Genomic DNA, 20,396 nt, shown 5'->3' with positions numbered 1-20,396 from the left:
GGTGGGCAATACTATTAGGAAAAAAAGAAGTGCTACATCTATTATTTATTTATAAATGACATACATGTGTTCCTGTACAAATATTGGATATAATAATTCATAAAAATAGCCATTTTAAACAGATCAGATTTTCAAAAGTTAACAAGAATGTATGTTCTAACATTTTCTTCCTTCACACCACTGAGTCAATTTGCATAGTGATTAAGTTGTGGAGGTGCCCTACTCTGAAGACCACTGAACCTGTTGACCCGTGTTTAGTGTATCTGTCACTGATATTGCAGTAGCGAATTTGTAAAGTGCAAGTGTAGTTTTTGAACCATTTTACAGATGAATAAATCTCTTTCAAAATTTAATAAGAATTTAAGAATCACATGTCAATGTAGGAAAACAACTGAAAAAGAAATACATTTTTCTTCAAACCTCTGCAGTTTCCCAGACATAAAATTATGTTATGATTTTAGATTGGAAACTTAAATAATATATGGCATGCAATGAGTGTCTCAACTTGGAATTCAGACAAAGAATCAGTTCAGTTCAGTTCATTTCAGTCACTCAGTCATGTCCGATTCTTTGTGATCCCATGAACCACAGCACACCAGGCCTCCCTGTCCATCACCAACTCCCTGAGTCCACCCAAACTCATGTCCATCGAGTCAATGATGCCATCCAGCCATCTCATCCTCTGTCGTCCTCTTCTCGTCCTGCCCTCAATCTTTCCCAGCATCAGGGTCTTTTCCAATGAGTCAGCTCTTTGCATCAGGTGGCCAAAGTATTGGAGTTTCAGCTTCAACCTCAGTCCTTCCAATGAACACCCAGGACTGATCCCCTTTAGGATGGACTGGTTGGATCTCCTTGCAGTCCAAGGGACTCTCAAGAGTCTTCTCCAACACCACAGTTCAAAAGCATCAATTTTTCAGCACTCAGCTTTCTTTATGGTCCAACTCTCACATCCATACATGACCACTGGAAAAACCATAGCCTTGACTAGAAGGACCTTTGTTGGCAAAGTAATGTCTCTGCTTTTTAATATGCTGTCTAGGTTGGTTATAACTTTCCTTCCAAGGAGTAGGCGTCTTTTAATTTCATGGCTGCAGTCACCATCTGCAGTGATTTTGAAGCCCAGAAAAATAAAGTCAGCCACTGTTTCCACTGTTTCCCCATCTATCTTCCATGAAGTGATGGGACCGGATGCCATGATCTTAGTTTTCTGAATGTTGAGCTTTAAGCCAACTTTTTCACTCTCCTCTTTCACTTTCATCAAGAGGCTCTTTAGTTCTTCTTCACTTTCAGACAAAGAATATAAATACTTTATTTTATAGTTCTACTTCTTTACCTTTATATTAATCAATATGAATTAAATTTAGTGATATATCAGTACAATATACAATACAATCATTAAATGGCATGTTCTAAACAAATAAAAGATTGATTAATGATTATGATTCTTTATTAAATTTTTCTTTAACAAATAATGTAGGTATTGCTTATTGCCATAATTCATCTTATTGGTACACTAATAATTCTTTTTAAAAAGAACTTTTCAGAAGATGACAAAAAAGGGTAATATCCATAGAACTAATTGTTAAAGAGGTGTTGGGTAAAGGAAAACATCTTGTCACTTTTATATATACTAAAATCTTAAAATTTCAAAACATATATGTATTTGTAAATAAATACATGTGTATGTTTGTATCTACAAATCATAGGATTTGAAAAGGGAAAGAAGTGATGCTACATGAGAAATCCCCTTAGTAGTAAAGTAAATTTTTTATATTAGTTATGAAAACAAAATATTGGAAGTCAATAGGGTAAAAACAGGCTACTTGGGAAACCTCAGTCATCAATAACCAAAGATTTTAACAGTCTCACTTTAGATCTAATGTGGAATCAGAATATTTTAAATGGAAAAAGAAAGTTACTTAATGTGAAAACTTTTAGCTGGACTGTTGAAGAAGAAGGATGCTATATTTGAGAACTCCTGATCTCAAGGAAACTGAAATTCACATTACTACGTGAAAGAAGTTCTAAAAGGGTTACATACTGTATGATGCCAGTTATAGGATATTCTGGAAAAGGCAAAGTTATGTAGACAGTAAAAAGATCACTGGCTGCCAGTAGCAGGAGGTTGGCAGAGATGAACAGGAGGAGCTTAAAGGATTTTTAGTGCAGTGGAACTATTCTGTATGATACTGTAATAGTAGATACTTATCATTACACATATGTTGAAACCCACAGAATGTACAACACCAAGAGTGAATCCTAATATAAACTATGGACTTTGGGTGCCTATGATGTGTCAAATGCAGATTAATCAACTGTAACAAATATACCACTTTGGTGGGGGATATTGACAAAGAGGGAGGCTATGCACATGTGAGAGTAAGGAGTATACGGGAACTCTGTACTTTCCTCTCAAATTTGCTGTAAATCTATAAGTACTCTAAAAATATATATGATCTTAAAAAATAAAGTCCACTTTAAAACTTTGTAAGCTCTTGGATGCTGCCATTTTTTAAAAGGAATTAAATTTTTTACGAGTAAAATTATAATATTGTTCCCTCAGGTTTTAACTTAAACATTCCGCTATTGAAATTTTAAAATTAAATTACATGACTAAAATAAGCCGCTTACACATAGATAGCCCAGAGTGTAAAATATATTGACAAGTTTTGGTTGGTTGACGCACCTTTCTATAAATGCCATTAACTTTTCCTGTACCCTTATTTGAACAAATAAAAGCAATGATTAATGTAAAAAAATTTTGGTGTTGTATGTGCTCAGCAAGACAATTCAAAATATTCAATAAAAGACCATTTTGAATTCTGTACTTTGCAATAAAGCAAAAGACTGAATGAAAAGCAGATAATGGACCAGGTTAGAGGAAATTGTGAGACAATGGATCAAATAAGAATTATTGGACATCCCCAAGAACCTTCTAATAGCTTAAGTGTGCCCTAAAAATAGTTTCATAAAATTGTAATTTTTATCCTTAAGGCAAGATCGAAGAGGGGAAAATGCTTTGCCTTTTATGTTTTTATAATATTTACCTCGTTACATAAAAACATCAACATGAATTTTTCATGCTATGACAATGATGTCTCAGAACTTTTCAAAAATTAATGTATGTATTTTTGGCTCCACTGAATCTTTATTGTTACACGTGGACTTCAGTGTGGTGAGCAGGAGCTCTTCTTCACTGCAGCGTGTGGGTTTCTCACTGTGGTGACCTCACTTGTCGTGGAGCACGGGCTCTAGACACACAGGCTTCAGTAGCTGTGGCTTGTGGGCTCTACTGCGAGGGCTCAGTGGTTGTGGCACAGGCTTAGTGACCCCATGACATGTGGGATCTTCCCAGATCAGGGATTGAACCCATGTGCATTGGCAAGCGGATTCCTATCCACTGTACTACCAGGGAAGTCCATGATATCTCAGAACTTTTGATGTAATGACAGAAAATTAAAGGTAAATTGTGTGATATACTGCGGCTGCTGCTGCTGCTAAGTTGCTTCAGTCGTGTCTGACTCTTAGCAACCCCATAGACTGTAGCCTACCAGGCTCTTCCGTCCATGGGATTTTCCAGGCAAGAGTACTGGAGTGGGGTGCCATTGCCTTCTCCAGACATACTGCTAGGTGTCTCCTAAATCTATTTCCCTCTTCTTTGTTAGTTATCAAGTTCTAGCTAGGCAGGCAGCTAGAGACTACATTGCCCAGTCTGCTTTAAAGTTTGGTAGGGCCATGTGATTAAATTTAGACCAATGATATGTAAATAGAAATAATGTTTGCCATTTCTAGGCTTTGGCCTTAAAAACGCTGGGGATATGTTTCTCCAGCTTCTCTTTCACCTCTTCATATAGGGTGGGGTATAGACATGGCAGTAACCCAGCTTCAACTATCCCCCCAAAAATAATGTAACCCTAGTGATAGCAAAGGAATAAATGGGGAGTTCTTTCTTGGTCCTTAAATAGCCTCATGGAACAGAACTGCTTTGTCAGCCTTAGGTGGTGAAATCAAAATACAACTCAAGAAAGAAATAAACTACCATCCTATTTTAGCACCAAATTTTTGTGGGTTTTTTTGGTCTCTTTATTATAGTGGCTTTACTCTAAGACTGAACAAATTTAAAAATAAAAGGGATTTATTTATTAATGTGGGCTTCAAGATTGGTTTGATCAAGGAGTCATTCCTTTCTAGGTTGCTATCTTCTATGCACTAGCCTCATATTGAGTCTGGTTTTCCCATGGTGATACAATCATCAACCAATCACTGAAATCCAAGCAAGGGAAGATAAAATCTACTTTGAATTCAAACTTCATGTCTCTCGTTAGAGCCAGGGGTGTATGAGGTATTGCAGTTGTGTCTACCAAAATAAAGATTCATGTAGGTTTTTAAGAAAAGAAAAATGCAAGCTGGAGAGAAAGTCACACCACTATATTCATTACATGTGATTCTCAAAATTCTCATTCACTGGGAATTTAAAAAAAGAAAAGAAAAATATCCCCAGGTCTGCCCCTTCTCTGTAACCCCTGCCCCTCTGAGAACCTCTGCCTAATAGATTGTGAACTTCTTATCTGTTGTGACTTCCCCAGGACCCCAGGATTTAGGATAGTGCCAGAAACACAGTAGAACCCAAGAAGAATTTGCTTAATTGAATTCATTTAAATTAAGTTTGAAAAGAATAATTAGGAGAAAAGGGAAATCATATTTAGGCAAAATTTCAGGTTAAATTTTTTAGCTTCAGTTTTATGTTTTGGATATTGGGGGACTAGGCTAAATCAAATATCTTTGAAGGAAAACAGGAGTCTCTTGGATACATTAATAATTAAAAATAGAGGGAAGAAACAGATATTATTATCATTTCTTTCTTTCATGAGGCTTTTGTTACACTCTACTAGGGGAATGGTTGGGTGGGATGCTGATTGCCAACAGCAATAGGCAGTATGGAATATTTGATGAAGGGATTAAAGTTACAGAGGGTATAGTCCACCTCTAGCCCAGACCCCAGATGACAATTACAGACAGAATTGTGGTTTTCAGAGTTGGAGAGCAGGCCAGGAAAGCAGCTCCATCAGAATGCTGTCTTGAGGAACTTATTCCATTCACATTCTGTCCCTTCTCAAAAGCAACTTGGAAAGCAAGAAAACCCTAGACCATACAAAGTATAATTATTATCTTTCCAGACTCTGAAGTCCATCTTGCCTGTGCAGTCACATTACAGAAAATCACACCCTTCAGGCTTTTCCCAGAAACCATCTGTTCAGGGAATTCAGTGTTCCACTTGAGCAAGAGCACGTAGCTTGGTGGTTACAGCCTTGTGGCCCACCGTCAAAGGAAACATCATTCATTTTCTTTTGACTAGACTGAGCTAACCATAGCGGAAGTATAGTGGAGATCCAGATTCAGTCCTAGGCTGGCCTTAAACATGCTACTTAGGAGAGAAAGCCTAATAAAGCAAACACTTGTGAATGGTGAATGGTGTGTAAGTTCTACAGACATTAGATTCTAAATATCTTGACAAACGTATCTGTCTAATTTGGTCTCTTGGTCCTCTAACAATGAACTCAGAGAATATAAAGTTTCTTTTTATTGAAAAGTTTTTCATGCAGAACAGCTATGCTGTTCTGCATGGACTCTAGGCAAAGAGTAAATAATATCATAATAACTAACTCACAAATCCTGAGGTGTTCCTAAACTGTTGGAAGATATTTTTAAAATAACTTTAAGAAATCATTGCTAGATGCCTGAAAGTGATATTTATTCACGATTATTATTATTAAATATATAATCACTAGTCTGTTTTATATTCCTTTGCCTCAAACTAGTCCCCAAACAATAATCATTCCATTTTATATATTTGTTAACAACAACAAAAATAGACATAAAAATGTCTTTAACAGGCAAAATTAATCTATGGATGGTAGAAATCAGAATAATAATATAAGAAGGATGCGTAACAACAGGAAAGGAGCAGAAGAGAAATTTCTGGCAGGGTAGAAATGTCTATATCTTGATCTGGTGGTGGTTACAGAGGTTTATACGTTTGTTAAAGTTCATCAAGCTTTCCCTTTAAGATTTGTGTATTTTACTGCATGTAAAAATATCTTAATTTAAAATATTTTAAAAATACATATTTTGCTTAGGTGAGATCCTAGATGTAGATGCTTTTGGTTTCAAAAATTTATTTTATTTGTAACAGCATAAGCATGAGTACTACAGCATTTTCTTCACACACAGTCAAAAACTTACATTGAAATTCTCATCACATTCTACACAGTAAATTAATTCATGAGGTTGATTAATATCCCTGAAAAGTAATAGTCTTTTAAGGTAGGTTTTTTTCTTTTTAATGGAAACTAAGGAAATTCTGCAGCTCCAGCTAATTTTGCTGCAGTTTTGTGGCAGTTAAAATACGTTTTTGTCTGCAGTCCAGCCACCATAAAGTCCTACATCCCTAAGATTATAATCTTCTGGATATGATTATGTCACTGGTTTTAATATAACACTTTCAATATACTTAGATTTTGAAACTAAATCTAAAATTAGAAGAGAAAAATAATATATGCTACACCCCAAATTTTAAACACAACATTCAGTGTTAGGATCAACTCAAAACATTATTTCATTTTTTTTTTTTCATTCACTCTTGATACCCACCCCAGCCCCCCACCCCCCACCAAATTTACTCAAGACACAAAATCTTCTTAGGACATCAACCCCTCCACATACAGTTATTTATTCAGTGCTAGTAAGTTCCTAGGCACCGGGGCAATAAAGGAAAAGAAAGTAATGGCACTTTCCCCAGAGAATTTGCAATCTAAATGAGGAGATAGAACAGCTCATCTAAAAATTATTACTATCAAAAAACATTTACAATTTATTTCATTATTGAATTACCATTTAACAAAAAATGATAAAAAATATCATATATAGTGGTGTGCTGGTAAACGTTTAACAACTGGCTGTCCAGGAAAATAAAAAAAGCCTTCATTTGCAGCTTTTGCCAATTTCTATGCTGTAAATATTCTCACCATGGCCTGATATCAAGGTACTAATGTGAAATCAACTGGCTGGCAAAATTCCTCCAATTTTGACCATCTGCTGTCATGAATTGGTATACACCAATTCTGGCACATGACTGCTTCAGTATCTAGTGAGAATGCAAATTATTTCTGTAGAAGCTTGAGACCTTATAGAATTGTCAAAGAAATTCACTTTACTAAATATCTACTAAAAATCAAGTACTGCGTTAGATATTAGGAACAAAGATGACTTAATTATAGTCTCTGCTCTCAAGGATTTTATAATCCATGGGAATGGAGTTACATAAGTAAACCACTGACTATAAACACATACAATGATTAAATATTATGGTAAGGGAAATGTAAAGGAGGGAGCAAACAGTTGGATCATGGGCCAGAAATGCTTCCAAGGAGAGGTAATACTTGACACAAATGTTGATTTTAGGCAGGAAATACTTATTTTCAAGCACTACTGGTGACCTGACTTCAGCAGGTCCAACATTTCGAGGTGGGCAAAAGTTATTTACCAGATTTTTGGGGGAAAGGCCTTTTTAATTTTCCCTTATAAATCTGCCCAAAGGTAAGAATTTGAAAGAAATATTCAAATCAACAGATGCCAAAAATAATCAAGTTCACTTGATAGTAGCAATTTTCCTAGTGATTAAAACCAAATATTTTAATACTTTTACCAGCATTTCCTAAAGTAAGTTCCATGGAGTGTTAATAAATCATGTTCAAAATAAAATTTCATGATTAAGTAAACTTGGGAAAAATTTAATGCAGGAAGTTAAGCTGGTTAGTTACTGCAGTACTTCCAGTGGCTTTAATCTGCTTCTATGCACAGTGATCCTTTCAGTTCACTTCAGTTCAGTGGCTCAATCATGTCCAACCCTTTGTAACCCCATGAACTGCAGCACGCCAGGACTCCCTGTCCATCACCAGCTCCCTGAGTGCACCCAAACCCAGGGAGCATTGGGTCAGTGACGCCATCCAACCATCTCATCCTCTGTCATCCCCTTCTCCTCCTGCCCTCAATCTTTCCTAGCATCAGGGTCTTTTCAAATGAGTCAGCTCTTCGAATCAGGTGGCCAAAGTATTGGAGTTTCAGCTTCAACATCAGTCCTTCCAATGAACACCCAGGACTGATCTCCTTTAGGATGGACTGGTTGGATCTCCTTGCAGTCCAAGGGACCCTCAAGAGTCTTCTCCAACACCACAGTTCAAAAGCATCAATTCTTCAGCACTCAGCTTTCTTTATAGTCTAACTCTCACATTCATACATGACCACTGGAAAAAACATAGCCTTGACTAGACGGACCTTTGTTGGCAAAGTAATGTCTCTGCTTTTTAATATGCTCTCTAGGTTAGTCTTAACTTTCCTTCCAAGGAGTAAGCATCTTTTAATTTCATGGCTGCAACCACCATCTGCAGTGATTTTGGAGCCCAGAAAAATAAAGTCAGCCACTGTTTCCACTGTCTCCCCATCTATTTGACATGAGCTGATGGGACGAGATGCCATGATCTTAGTTTTCTGAATGTTGGGAGCAGGTTAAAATATAACTCCTTTCTCCAGGGGATCTTCCCAACCCAGGGGTTGAATTCAGATCTCCTGCATTGCAGGTAGATTCTTTATCACCTGAACCACCAGGGAAGAACCCCCACACACATAATATGACTCTTTTACTGAGATTCACATGATTAGTGTTCCAAGAACTGGACTTAGGGGTTTATAAAAGTACAAATGACACATTAAAAGAGTTTTAAAAGGATTTTTGTTCAACAACAGATTCTTTGTAGACACACAGCTATTCAAGCTAGTGATATCTCTAATTGTCATTAAGATGGCATGAAAAAAATCACTGCTTTAGTTCTACTTCACCATCTCACAATTATATCATGGGTAGTATAACACCTGACAACTGAGAGTAATTTAAAATATTTCTATAATAGTAGTAAATGTGGTATCAAGCATGAATAAATGCAACACCACTTGTTAAGCCCTAATGGCATTTAGTGAGGTAATATAACAAACCTGTGCCTCTGAATCTTGATTCATTGCCAGTATCAAGGCTGAACTTATGAATAATGAATTTTTTCTATGGTAGGAATTTCCATAATGATTCTTTTACTTTCGTTTTCCATGGGTCAGCTTTTGGTATCATTTTTATAAATTCCTTCCTTATTTACTTTTTAAGGCATTTCTTGAAAGTGAAAGTTAGTCACTTAGTCGTGTCCAACTCTTTGTGACCCCATGGACTATAGCCCACCAGGATTCTCTGTTCATGGAATTCTCCAGGCAAGAATACTGGAGTGGGTTGCCATTTCCTTCTCCAGGGGATCTTCCCGACCCAGGGATCAAACCCAGGTCTCCCGCGTTGCCGGTGGACTCTTTACCGACCAAGTCACCAGGAAAGCCACTTGGAGTCCTCTAATAAAGAGAAGTCCACCACCCACCCATCCCCAGGGTTACTCAACCGAAAGCAGATGTATCGGCTGTTTTCTCAGTGAGAATCAGCAGGAAGTTGCCCTGAGAAAATATATATAGAAGCAAGACACTTGTGTTTGGAGAAGAGGGGAAAGATCTGTGCACAGTTTGGGTTTCCCTCAGAACAGAGCAGTCCAGGTTTGGTAGGCAGGGACTTATCGGTGTCTGTGTGAGACACTTCAGAGTTGGAAGAATTTCTTCCTCCTTCTAGCTTCTCATCTCCTTACTGGTGTTACCCAAATGTCCAGTGATGATGTAGTCTGTTAAGGTCAGACTCCCAGGGGACAGAGAATGGAGAACAAGGAAGTGAGGGCACACAAAGAATAATTAGCACAACTTCAAGGCCAACTAAACAGTGACAGATGCTACCACTTTGAAATTTCTTCTCCCTAATTTATGTTGACTGATGTTTATGTATTACCCAAAACAGAATACATCTGGTATCTTCAGAGTGTGTAGACCTAGGCCAAACAAATGCGGCACACTGTTGCCTGCTTTGGCAAATAAAACTTTATTGTAATCCAACCATGCATACCAACTCTATAAAGGCAGCTTAAGTATTTTCAGGAGGGACTTCAGGCTTGGAAAGCCTAAAATATTTACTATCTGGCCTTTGATAGAAAAAGTTTGCCAATAGACAGTCCTTTTACTTTTCAAATTTTCAAAAACATTTCCAAAGTGACTTTAAGTTTATATTCTTAAAATCAGATTTTCTCCATGAAAAGATTCAGGTTATTTTATACTAAAAAGCAAATTATGGTTAAGTCTGTGTAATAGCTAGGCTAGCACATGAAGCTGAAAAGTGGGGAAATAAAATGTTTGTTTTGAAAATATCCTTTTTTAAGATCAAAACATCTGGATATTTCCCAAGACATCTGGAACACCAACTGATTGGCTCATTTATATTTAGCCAGGTGCATTTTGTAAACACTAACAGCAAAAATTAAGCATTTGAGGTAAAAATAATAATTTCATGTAACATTTTTGTACAAAATACTTCATATCGGCTTTCTTGTTTTCTTAAAATGCACCAAGAAGTACGATGTCTATAAATCTGACAGAGACTTTGGAGTATTTAAAGAATATGATATTGTCTTTTTTTATTCAATCATGGAATCTCTATAACTCATTGTCTGAATGATAGAAGATATCATCATGATGTTTTTTAAAAGGCTTCAAAACTTAAACAATGTATTTTTCAGTAACTATGTAGTAGAGTATCAGCAAAGTGATATGAGAAATTTCCCTTCTCTGAACAATTAAACTGAAATAAAACTTATTCCTTGGTTGCTCACTGTGAGCTCTTTTGATGTCAGAGTGTCTACTGGGTAGAGCCAAATAGATTGTCATTAAAGGGTCTGGGGCTTTGGAGCCAGACTGGGGTTTTATTGCTGGCTCAAATTCCTTTTAGGCTGTTTGGGCCTAAGTTTCTACTTAAAAAAATGAGGATAAAAATTTTATTGATGAAATAGTATATATGGTGCCTGAAAAAGAATAATAACAATAAAACAATGGCTCCCATTTATTGACTTACTATGTGCAGGTCACTCAACTCAATATGTCATATACTTTACATCATGTAATCCTCACAAATGCCATAAAAGTAAGTACTGTTATTATCTGTCATTCAGAGATGAGTTAACTGGAGTATTGACTTCTAATTTTCAAATTCTACCCTTAGAAGAGTAGTTATCAACCATTTACTGCCTGGAGACTTGACATCTGTCTTCTCTTAAGGTTCAGAGGGGCTTACCTAGTGGCTCAGAGGTAAAGAATCTGCCTGGAGTGCAGGAGACCTGAATTCAATTGCTGGGTGGGGAAGATCCCCTGGGGGAGGGCCTGGCAACCCACTCCAGCACTCTTGCCTAAAGAATCCAATGAACAGAGAAGCCTGGCGGGCCAGGTTAAATGGTTTGCCAGGGTTACACACCTAATAAGAGGCAGAGCTGGGGTCAGAGACTAGGAAGAACCCCCACTACTGCCCAGGCCACTGACTTTAACCTTTACTATACTACCTCAGCAAAAAGTAGCTATTGTTAGTATCATCACCATAGACATTAGTTTAAGAAAATAAACATAAAATCAATGCACTAAAAATATCCATATGTTAGAAACTTGACAAATGTAATTAGGGAATCTAACAGTTTCACATATAACCTTTTGAATTGAGAGCATCTACCTTTGTACTGAATTGCAAAGTAAATATGAGGACAACTTCTAAAAGTCAAAGTAGAGCCAAGCACTCGACACCTGAATCTACTTTCCCACAGCAATCCTTCTACAGAACAGAATCTGATATTTTGTATTCCAAAGTTGCATTCACATCTGCATTAGTATCTTAAATAATGTGTGTTGCTGTGAAATAGCATAGTGACATATGCACTCCATGCCAGAAAAATCAGTTTGAGTTCCTGTGTTTTTGTATCCTCACTTCCGACTGTCAGTCAGAGCAACGTGCAGAAAATATGTAGCTTGCCTGGCTTTGCCCTTGCCGAAACAGTCTCAGACTTAAGGGATAAATGGATTAAAACTTCTATCTGAATAAACATTTTCCCTTCCTGCTTTTTTTGTTTGTTTGTTTTCAATCCATCATCAGATTTAGGGATGGTTTGCATTTCTGAAAAGAAATGGCATATAACTAAAAAAGAAAAACTGCAGCAAAAGTTTGGTTTTTATTACAACATTTGGACAAGTTTTGAAGATGTCTTCAAACAGTAAAAGATAGTGTTTCAATAAAATCAAAATTTTTGACTACCAACTCGCAACAAGCTATTTCCTGAAAATTCTGCATAAAAACCGTTCCATACTCTGCACTTCAGCTGGGGACAGAAAACGCTAGAAATGTGAACAGCTTCTTCAGTTTTGTCTTTTCATCATTCCATTTTTTCCGTTGATGTTTAACCTTGTAATCGATCCTTCTTTGGGTTACTCACTCATTGGAGAATTTCTGAACAAATGAGTATGCCACCTGGTGGTGAAAGGTGTTTATCAGCCATTTACAAAGAATTGGAACTTTCCTGGATCCTTTAAGAAAAAGGCAGTGTCTTTGATACTTCTGCTTGCATGACCAATTATTCAACTGATTTGTTTCAATCAGAAATAAAGTCAAGTATTGTTCCCTACTATTATTTAATCTTAGTTTTAGCTGGTCAGTATGCTGCTGCTGCTGCGAAGTCGCTTCAGTCGTGTCCGACTCTGTGCGACCCCATAGACGGCAGCCCACCAGGCTCCTCCGTCCCTGGGATTCTCCAGGCAAGAACACTGGAGTGGGTTGCCATTTCCTTCTCCAATGCATGAAAGTGAAGAGTGAAAGTAAAGTCGCTCAGCTGGTCAGTATAATGAGCAGAAAATTGTTCAGTTGTGTCCGACTCTTTGAGACCCCATGGACTGCAACACGCCAGGCTTCCCTGTCCTTCACTATCTCCCGGAGTTTGCTCAAACTCCTTTCCATTAAGCTGGTACAGCCATACAACCATCTCATTCTCTGTGGCCCCATAGCAGAAAATAGCTAGAGAGAAATAAAGGTCTAGAGTCTGAAGGATTTCTGTCTTTCTCCACTTTAGGGACCTAGAACTCAAGACACAGCACCATAATGTAGCCACTTATTCAGAGGTCAAGCTGAGAATGTACTTCATAGGCCTTAAAAACAGTTTGAATTTTTCTTTTCTTACTCTTGGTACAAGATTTGATAGCTTAAAAATAGATACTGAAGAGTTTAAATTCTAAGTTCATTTGGAAAATCTATAATGCACAATAACTCACCTAATTTTTATGATTACTAATAGCTTAAAATGCAAAATTAAATTTATTCTTAAGGATAATAGACTGTTTTATGGTAGCTTTTTATAGCTGATGATAGAAGAGATTAAATTACCACTTTAACAGTGAATTGTTTTAAATATTTTAATAACATGCTGATTTTTACAAGAGAACCTTAACTGTTCCCTAATCAGTAGATAGGTTGCAACATAAAATACAGGATGCCAGTTAAATTTCAGGCATATAATAAGTTTCAGGCATATAATAAATACATTTTTTAGTATAAGTATGTTCCCTACAATATTTGGGACATGGATTACTGAAAAAAGCTTCTGTTTATTTAAATCTTATAATGAAATGGGAATCCTGTACTTTTATTCGCTAAATCTAGCTTTGAATGATTTTCAAGAATTCAGTTGACTATCAACACCCTTTACGTTTACCCATTCATTCGTTCACTCACTCATCAATTCATTTAATAAATATTTGAGTACTTCCTATACCATTGTCAACACAAGGAATAGTTTCGCAAACATCCCCTAACTTATACATCAGTGGTTCTCATTCATAGTTGTCATTGTAATCAGCTGGAGAGCTTTTTCAAATATGTTAATAAAGCCCTGGATACAACCCTCTAAGATTCTGAATTACTTGTTCTGGGGTATGACCCGGATATTAAACTTTTGTCACCTCCCCAGGTCATTCTAATGTATGGCCAAGGTTGAGAATCAACCATAGATGGAGATAAATTGTTTTCTTAATCTTCATTTTTGCAACACCTACATCTGCCACCAGGTGTGCCCATTAATGCTTGATTCACTCAGCATATCAATTCTCTTCATAGATGCAAACTGCATTCAATTTTAACTAATTGAGATTTTTCCAAAGCAAGATAATTTTTAAAGAAAGCATTATGCGTTTTTCTATTAGACTATTTGCCTCAATTATAAAACTATGGATATTTAAATAAATACATCTATGCATTCATTCAGAAATACTTATTTCTGTCTGAGCATAGGGCATTGTACAAGGCACTGGGGATGGAGTCATGAAAAAGACAAAGCTTTTCTTGCAGGAGGACAGACAATATGAAAACAAAAAATAAATACTTTCTATGAAGAAAAAGAGATAAAGAATCAAAAAAATATTAAGTAGTGGCAAAAGATAGCATTATAGATCATGAAAACCTTCCCTGGGGACATTTGATGAGATGAAGGACTGAATCTCCAAAGATATCCAGTGACTGGTAAAAGAAACAGCATGTAGGAAGGCCCTGAAGCCAGAGCAAGTTTGGTGTATTTTTAGGAAGAGTTGGAAGGAGAGCGTGGCTGGAGCAATGGTAGGGGGTGAGTGATGTAAGATGAGACTAGACAAGGGTATGTAGGTCCTTAGGCCAAAGCAAAGATATTGGGCCATATTCTGGGCTGTGGGGCAACATACACAGTCTAATTTACGTTGAAACAATATCACCCCGGCTTCCCTGTAGAGACTGGATGGTAGGATAATGGTCTGGTAGAAATAGGCAGACATTTAGGAGACTATGATGGTGACTTAGACCAGGGTGGTAGCTGTAGAGATTTCAAGACATAGTTGAATTCAGTATGTATTTTGAAAGTAGTCAAACAGCTCTTGCAGATAGGTTGGATGTAAGGAGTAAAGGAAAGAGGAAATAAGAATGTCTGAGATTTTAGCCATCTACTAAGATGGGGCTAAAAGACTAACACAAGAGTTCTGTGAGGGCCAGGTTAAGTTTAAGGTACCTAATGGTCATCCCAAAGGATAGGTAATAATGGCATATATGTGTATCTGGAGCTTAGAAGAACAATCAAGGCTGCAGACAATAATGAGATCAACACTAGTACATGGAGTGTACTTTTTTTTCCCTCAAGTTTAACTATTTTTAAACAAAGTGGTTTGATCATTTCATTTCCTACTTTCTCTAGGAGTTATACCTTGACCTCAACTACACTGGCACCTGATGATTTGTAATCTTTTACTACAGAAAATGTGTATAAAAGGAAACGTTGCCCCTGCAACATTTTAAATTTTCCTGGGATGAACACAAGAGGTAATTGTGCAAATTATATTGGATGATGCATGAGGCCATTTTAGAGTATGACTAAAAAAACTTTCTGATGACTATGAAGTGATAATTTTCAGCTGTAACTGCCTTTTTTCTTAAAATTGTTTTTTCACATATTTTAATATTCAAGCAATCCAGAAGTATCTTTAAATAGTAAGTAAATTATAAACAAAAATTAGATGTTTTATGCAATTATATATTTCAGAAAGAATTTCATATAAGTAGCATTATTTTTTGATAGGCTAAAAGGAGAATTGTAATAGATCAACTAATCTTTATTATAATATTTACTAGGGAATGTTCAGTTAGCTAAGTTATTAGAAAGCTGAGTTATATTAGAAAAGAAAGGATTATGAGCTTCATATTTGCCAAATAAACTAGTTATATGACTGAATACAAGTTGTTTAGCTACCTGGGAACTTTGTTTTCACATTTGAAGAAGCCTAGTTCTAAATCTATTTCTAAGGTCTTTTGATTAAATGAAATAGTGTATGTAAAAATATTTTATAAATATAAAATTGTACATGAAAGACATTATAAATAAATCATGGACTGTTGTCCACTTTCTTGTCTATTAGTAAGTATCATATATATCTAGTACTTAAGTCAAGGCAGATGACAATGATGATAACCCTGTTATGATAAGTTAGTCACAAGGTATTTTAAACTCAAAAATTAAAAGTCTGAAATTTTTAATTTTTTTAAAATTGCTTCTCTGATGGTATTAACTTATTTCTTTTCCTTCAGTTGTTAAGGTGACTGAGTTTATCTTTTTCCCCCTCTGTCTTTGATAAGGATAAATGAGGTATTTGTGATGGTGAGATTAAGGCATAACCACTGATAGATGGGGAAAGAAAAGAACTATAAAGAATTCAGATAAGGCACACAATAAACTGCAACTCAGCTCTCCTTCAAAATTTACAGTGTAAGTACTATGTAAGTATGTGTTTACATTAGTGATTATTGTTGTTGAATTGCTACATAGTGTCTGACTCTTTGCGACCCTGTGGACTGTAGTATGACAGGTTCCTTTGTCCTCCACTACCTCCCGGACTTGCTCATACTCATGTCCATTGAGTCAGTGATGCTATCTATTCATCTGATCCTCCGCTGCCCTTTTCTCCTTTTGTCTTCAATCTTTCCTGTCATCCAGCACCGCGGCTGTGGCAGCGCACTGAGTGCGGTCGAGAGGAGTGAACATAGACATTCTAGGAATCAGTGAACTAAGATGGGCTGGAATGGGTGAATTTAACTCAGATGACCATTATATCTACTACTGTGGGCAGGAATCCCTTAGAAGAAATGGAGTAGCCATCATAGTCAACAAAAGAGTCCGAAATGCAGTACTTGGATGCAGTCTCAAAAACAACAGAATCATCTCTGCTCGTTTCCAAGACAAACCATTCAATATCACGGTAATTCAAGTCTATGCCCCAACCAGTAACACCAAAGAAGCTGAAGTTGAACAGTTCTATGAAGACCTACAAGACCTTCTAGAACTAACACCCAAAAAAGATGTCCTTTTCATTATAGGGGACTGGAATGCAAAAGTAGGAAGTCAAGAAACACCTGGAGCAACAGGCAAATTTGGCCTTGGAGTCCAGAATGAAGCAGGGAAAAGGCTAATAGAGTTCTGCCCAGAGAATGCACTGGTCATAGCAAACAACCTCTTCCAACAACACAAGAGAAGACTCTACACATGGACATCACCAGATGGTGAACACTGAAATCAGATTGATTATAGTCTTTGCAGCCAAAGATGGAGAAACTCTATACAGTCAGCAAAAACAAGACCGGGAGCTGACTGTGGGTCAGATCATGAACTTCCTATTGCCAAAATCAGACTGAAATTGAAGAAAGTGGAGAAAACCACTAGATCATTCAGGTATGACCTACATCAAATCCCTTATGACTATACAGTAGAAGTGAGAAATAAATTTAAAGGACTAGATCTGATAGACAGAATACCTGATGAACTATGGATGGAGGTTCGTGACATCGTACAGAAGACAAGAATCAAGACCATCCCCAAGAAAAAGAAATGCAAAAAAGCAAAATGGCTGTCTGAAGAGGCCTTACAAAGAGCTGGGAAAAGAAGAGAAGCAAAAAGCAAAGGAGAAAAGGAAAGATATACCCATTTGAATGCAAAGTTCCAAACAATACCAAGAAGAGATAAGAAAGCCTTCCTCAGTGATCAATGCAAAGAAATAGGGGAAAATAATAGAATGATAAAGACTAGAGATCTTTTCAAGCAAATTAGAGATACCAAGGGAACATTTCATGCAAAGATGGGCTCGATAGAGGACAGAAATGGTCAGGACCTAACACAAGCAGAAGATATTAAGAAGAGGTGGCAAGAATACACAGAAGAATTGTACAAAAAAGTTCTTCACGACCCAGATAATCACGATGGTGTGATCACTCACCTAGAGCCAGACATCCTGAAATGTGAAGTCAAGTGGGCCTTAGGAAGCATCACTATGAACAAAGCTAGTGGAGGTGATGAAATTCCAGTTGAGCTATTTCAAATCCTGAAAGTACTGCACTGAATATGCTAGCAAATCTGGAAAACTCAGCAGTGGCCACAGGACTGGAAAAGGTCAGTTTTCATTCCAATCCCAAAGAAAGGCAATGCCAAAGAATGCTCAAACTACCATACAACTGCACTCATCTCACATGCTAGTAAAGTAATGCTTAAAATTCTCCAAGCCAGGCTTCAGCAATACTTGAACTGTGAACTTCCAGATGTTCAAGCTGGTTTTAGAAAAGGCAGAGGAACCAGAGATCAAATTGCCAACATCTGCTGGATCATCGGAAAAGCAAGAGAGTACCAGAAAAAACATCTATTTCTGCTTTATTGACTATGCCAAAGCCTTTGACTGTGTGGATCACAATAAACTGTGGAAAATTGTGAAAGTGATGGAAATCCAGACCACCTGACCTGCCTCCTGAGAAACCTGTATGCAGGTCAGCAAGCAACAGTCAGAACTGGACATGGAACAACACACTGTTTCCTAATAGGAAAACGAGTACATCAAGGCTGTATATTGTCACCCTGCTTATTTAACTTATATGCAGAGTACATCATGAGAAACACTGGGCTGGATGAAGCACAAGCTGGAATCAAGATTGCTGGGAGAAATATCAGTAACTTCAGATATGCAGATGACACCACCCTTATGGCAGAAAGTGAAGAAAAATAAAAGATCCTCTTGATGAAAGTGAAAGTGGAGAGTGAAAAAGTTGGCTTAAAGCTCAACATTCAGAAAACAAAGATCGTGGCATCCGGTCCCATCACTTCATGGCAAATAGATGGGGAAACAGTGGAAACAGTGGCTGACTTTATTTTTCTGGGCTCCAAAATCACTGGAGATGGTGATTGCAGCCATGAAATTAAAAGACGGTTACTCCTTGGAAGGAAAGTTATGACCAACCTAGACAGCATATTAAAAAGCAGAGACACTACTTTGTCAACAAAGGTCCATTTTTCCAGTAGTCATGTATGGATGTGAGAGTTGGACTATAAAGAAAGCTGAGCACCGAAGAATTGATGCTTTTGAACTGTGGTGTTGGAGAAGACTCTTGAGAGTCCTTTGGACTGCAAGGAGATCCAACCAGTCCATCCTAAAGGGGATCAGTCCTGGGTGTTCATTGGAAGGACTGATGTTGAAGCTGAAACTCCAATACTTTGGCCACTTGATGCAAAGAGCTGACTCAGTGGAAAAGACCCTGATGTTGGGAAAGATTGAGGGAAGGAGGAGAAGGGGACGACAGAGGTTGAGATGGCTGGATGGCATCATCAACTCGATGGACATGGGTCTGGGTGGACTCAGGGAGTTGGTGATGGACAGGGAGGCCTGGCGTGCTGTGGTTCATGGGGTTGCAAAGAGTCGGACCTGACTGAGTGACTGAACTGAACTGAACTGAACTTTCTTGTCTTCAGGATCTTTTCCAATGAATCAGCTCTTCACATTAGGTGGCAACTATTGAAGCTTCAGCTCTAGCAACAGTCCTTACCAATGAATATCTAGGGTTGATTTCCTTTAGGAGTGACTGGTTTGATCTCCTTGCAGTTCAAGGGACTCTCAAGAGTCTTCTCTGGCACTGCAGTTCAAAAGCATCAATTATTCGGTGCTCAGCCTTCTTTATCTCACATCCATACACGACTACTGGGACAACCACAGCTTTGACTCTACGGACCTTTACTGGCAAAGTGATGTCTCTGCTTTTTAATACGCTGTCTAGGTTTGTCATAGCTTTCCTTTCAAGGAGCAAGTGTCTTTTAATATCATGGCTGCAGTCACCATCTGCAGTGGTTTTGGAGCCCAGGAAAATAAAATCTGTCACTGCTTCCACTTTATTTGCCATGAAGTGATGGGACTGGGCACCATGGTCTTTGTTTTTTGAATGTTGAGTTTCAAGCCAGGTTTTCATTCTCCTCTTTCAACCTCATCAAGAGTCTCTTTAGTTCCTCTTCACTTTTTGCCACTGGAGTGGTATCATCAGCATATTTGCAGTTGTCGCTATTTCTCCCACCAATCTTGATCCCAGCTTGTGATTTATCCAGCCTGGCATTTCTCATGATGTACTCTGCACAGAAGTTAAATAAGCAGGGTGAAAATATACAGCCTTGACGTACACCTTTCCCAATTTTGAACCAGTCCATTGTTCCATGTTCGGTTCTAACTGTTGCTTCTTGGCTCGCATACAGGTTTCTCAGGAGACAGGTAAGGTGGTCTGGTACTCCCATCACTTTAACAGTTTTCCACAATTTGCTGTGATTCACGACAGTCAAAGGCTTTAGTATAGCCAGTGAAGCAGAAATAGATGTTTTTCTGAAATATATTAGTAAAAGCTTTTTAAAGAAAGTTAATTTTAATTCATCATCAAAAAACTATTATTGTTCAGCTTTTAGAGTATGGAAATAGTTGTATTAAATAGCAATAGGATTAATTCCCATTTATACCCCAGATACCTGGACCTATGAATACTGGCTATGGAAGAAACAATACCGTATATTGGATGCTGATTTAGACATAAACAGTCTCCTGAA

The 20,396-nt window shown here is 37.4% G+C and overlaps 2 long non-coding RNA genes across 2 annotated transcripts in view; one reads left to right on the top strand and one right to left on the bottom strand.

Moving 5' to 3' along the window:
- Positions 1-18,570, top strand: part of LOC145538093 (uncharacterized) — a 68,462-nt gene extending 49,892 nt beyond the window's left edge. The window contains exons 4-6 of the long non-coding RNA XR_014076636.1: positions 15,204-15,328; positions 16,139-16,268; positions 16,497-18,570. This is a non-coding gene — a long non-coding RNA (uncharacterized LOC145538093). The remainder of the gene's footprint in view (positions 1-15,203; positions 15,329-16,138; positions 16,269-16,496) is intronic.
- On the bottom strand, positions 31-20,178 carry LOC145538096 (uncharacterized). The gene is made up of 2 exons (XR_014076639.1): positions 19,361-20,178; positions 31-1,283 (listed from the first exon to the last, which is right to left on the bottom strand). It is a non-coding gene; the product is annotated as an uncharacterized LOC145538096 (long non-coding RNA).
- Positions 20,179-20,396: the final 218 nt, after the last annotated feature.

The sequence above is a fragment of the Giraffa tippelskirchi genome, chromosome 2, assembly GCF_054371585.1.
Source record: "Giraffa tippelskirchi isolate mGirTip1 chromosome 2, T2T-mGirTip1v1.2.pri, whole genome shotgun sequence".
Taxonomy (NCBI): domain Eukaryota; kingdom Metazoa; phylum Chordata; class Mammalia; order Artiodactyla; family Giraffidae; genus Giraffa; species Giraffa tippelskirchi.
This window is presented reverse-complemented; position numbering and strand designations above follow the sequence as displayed.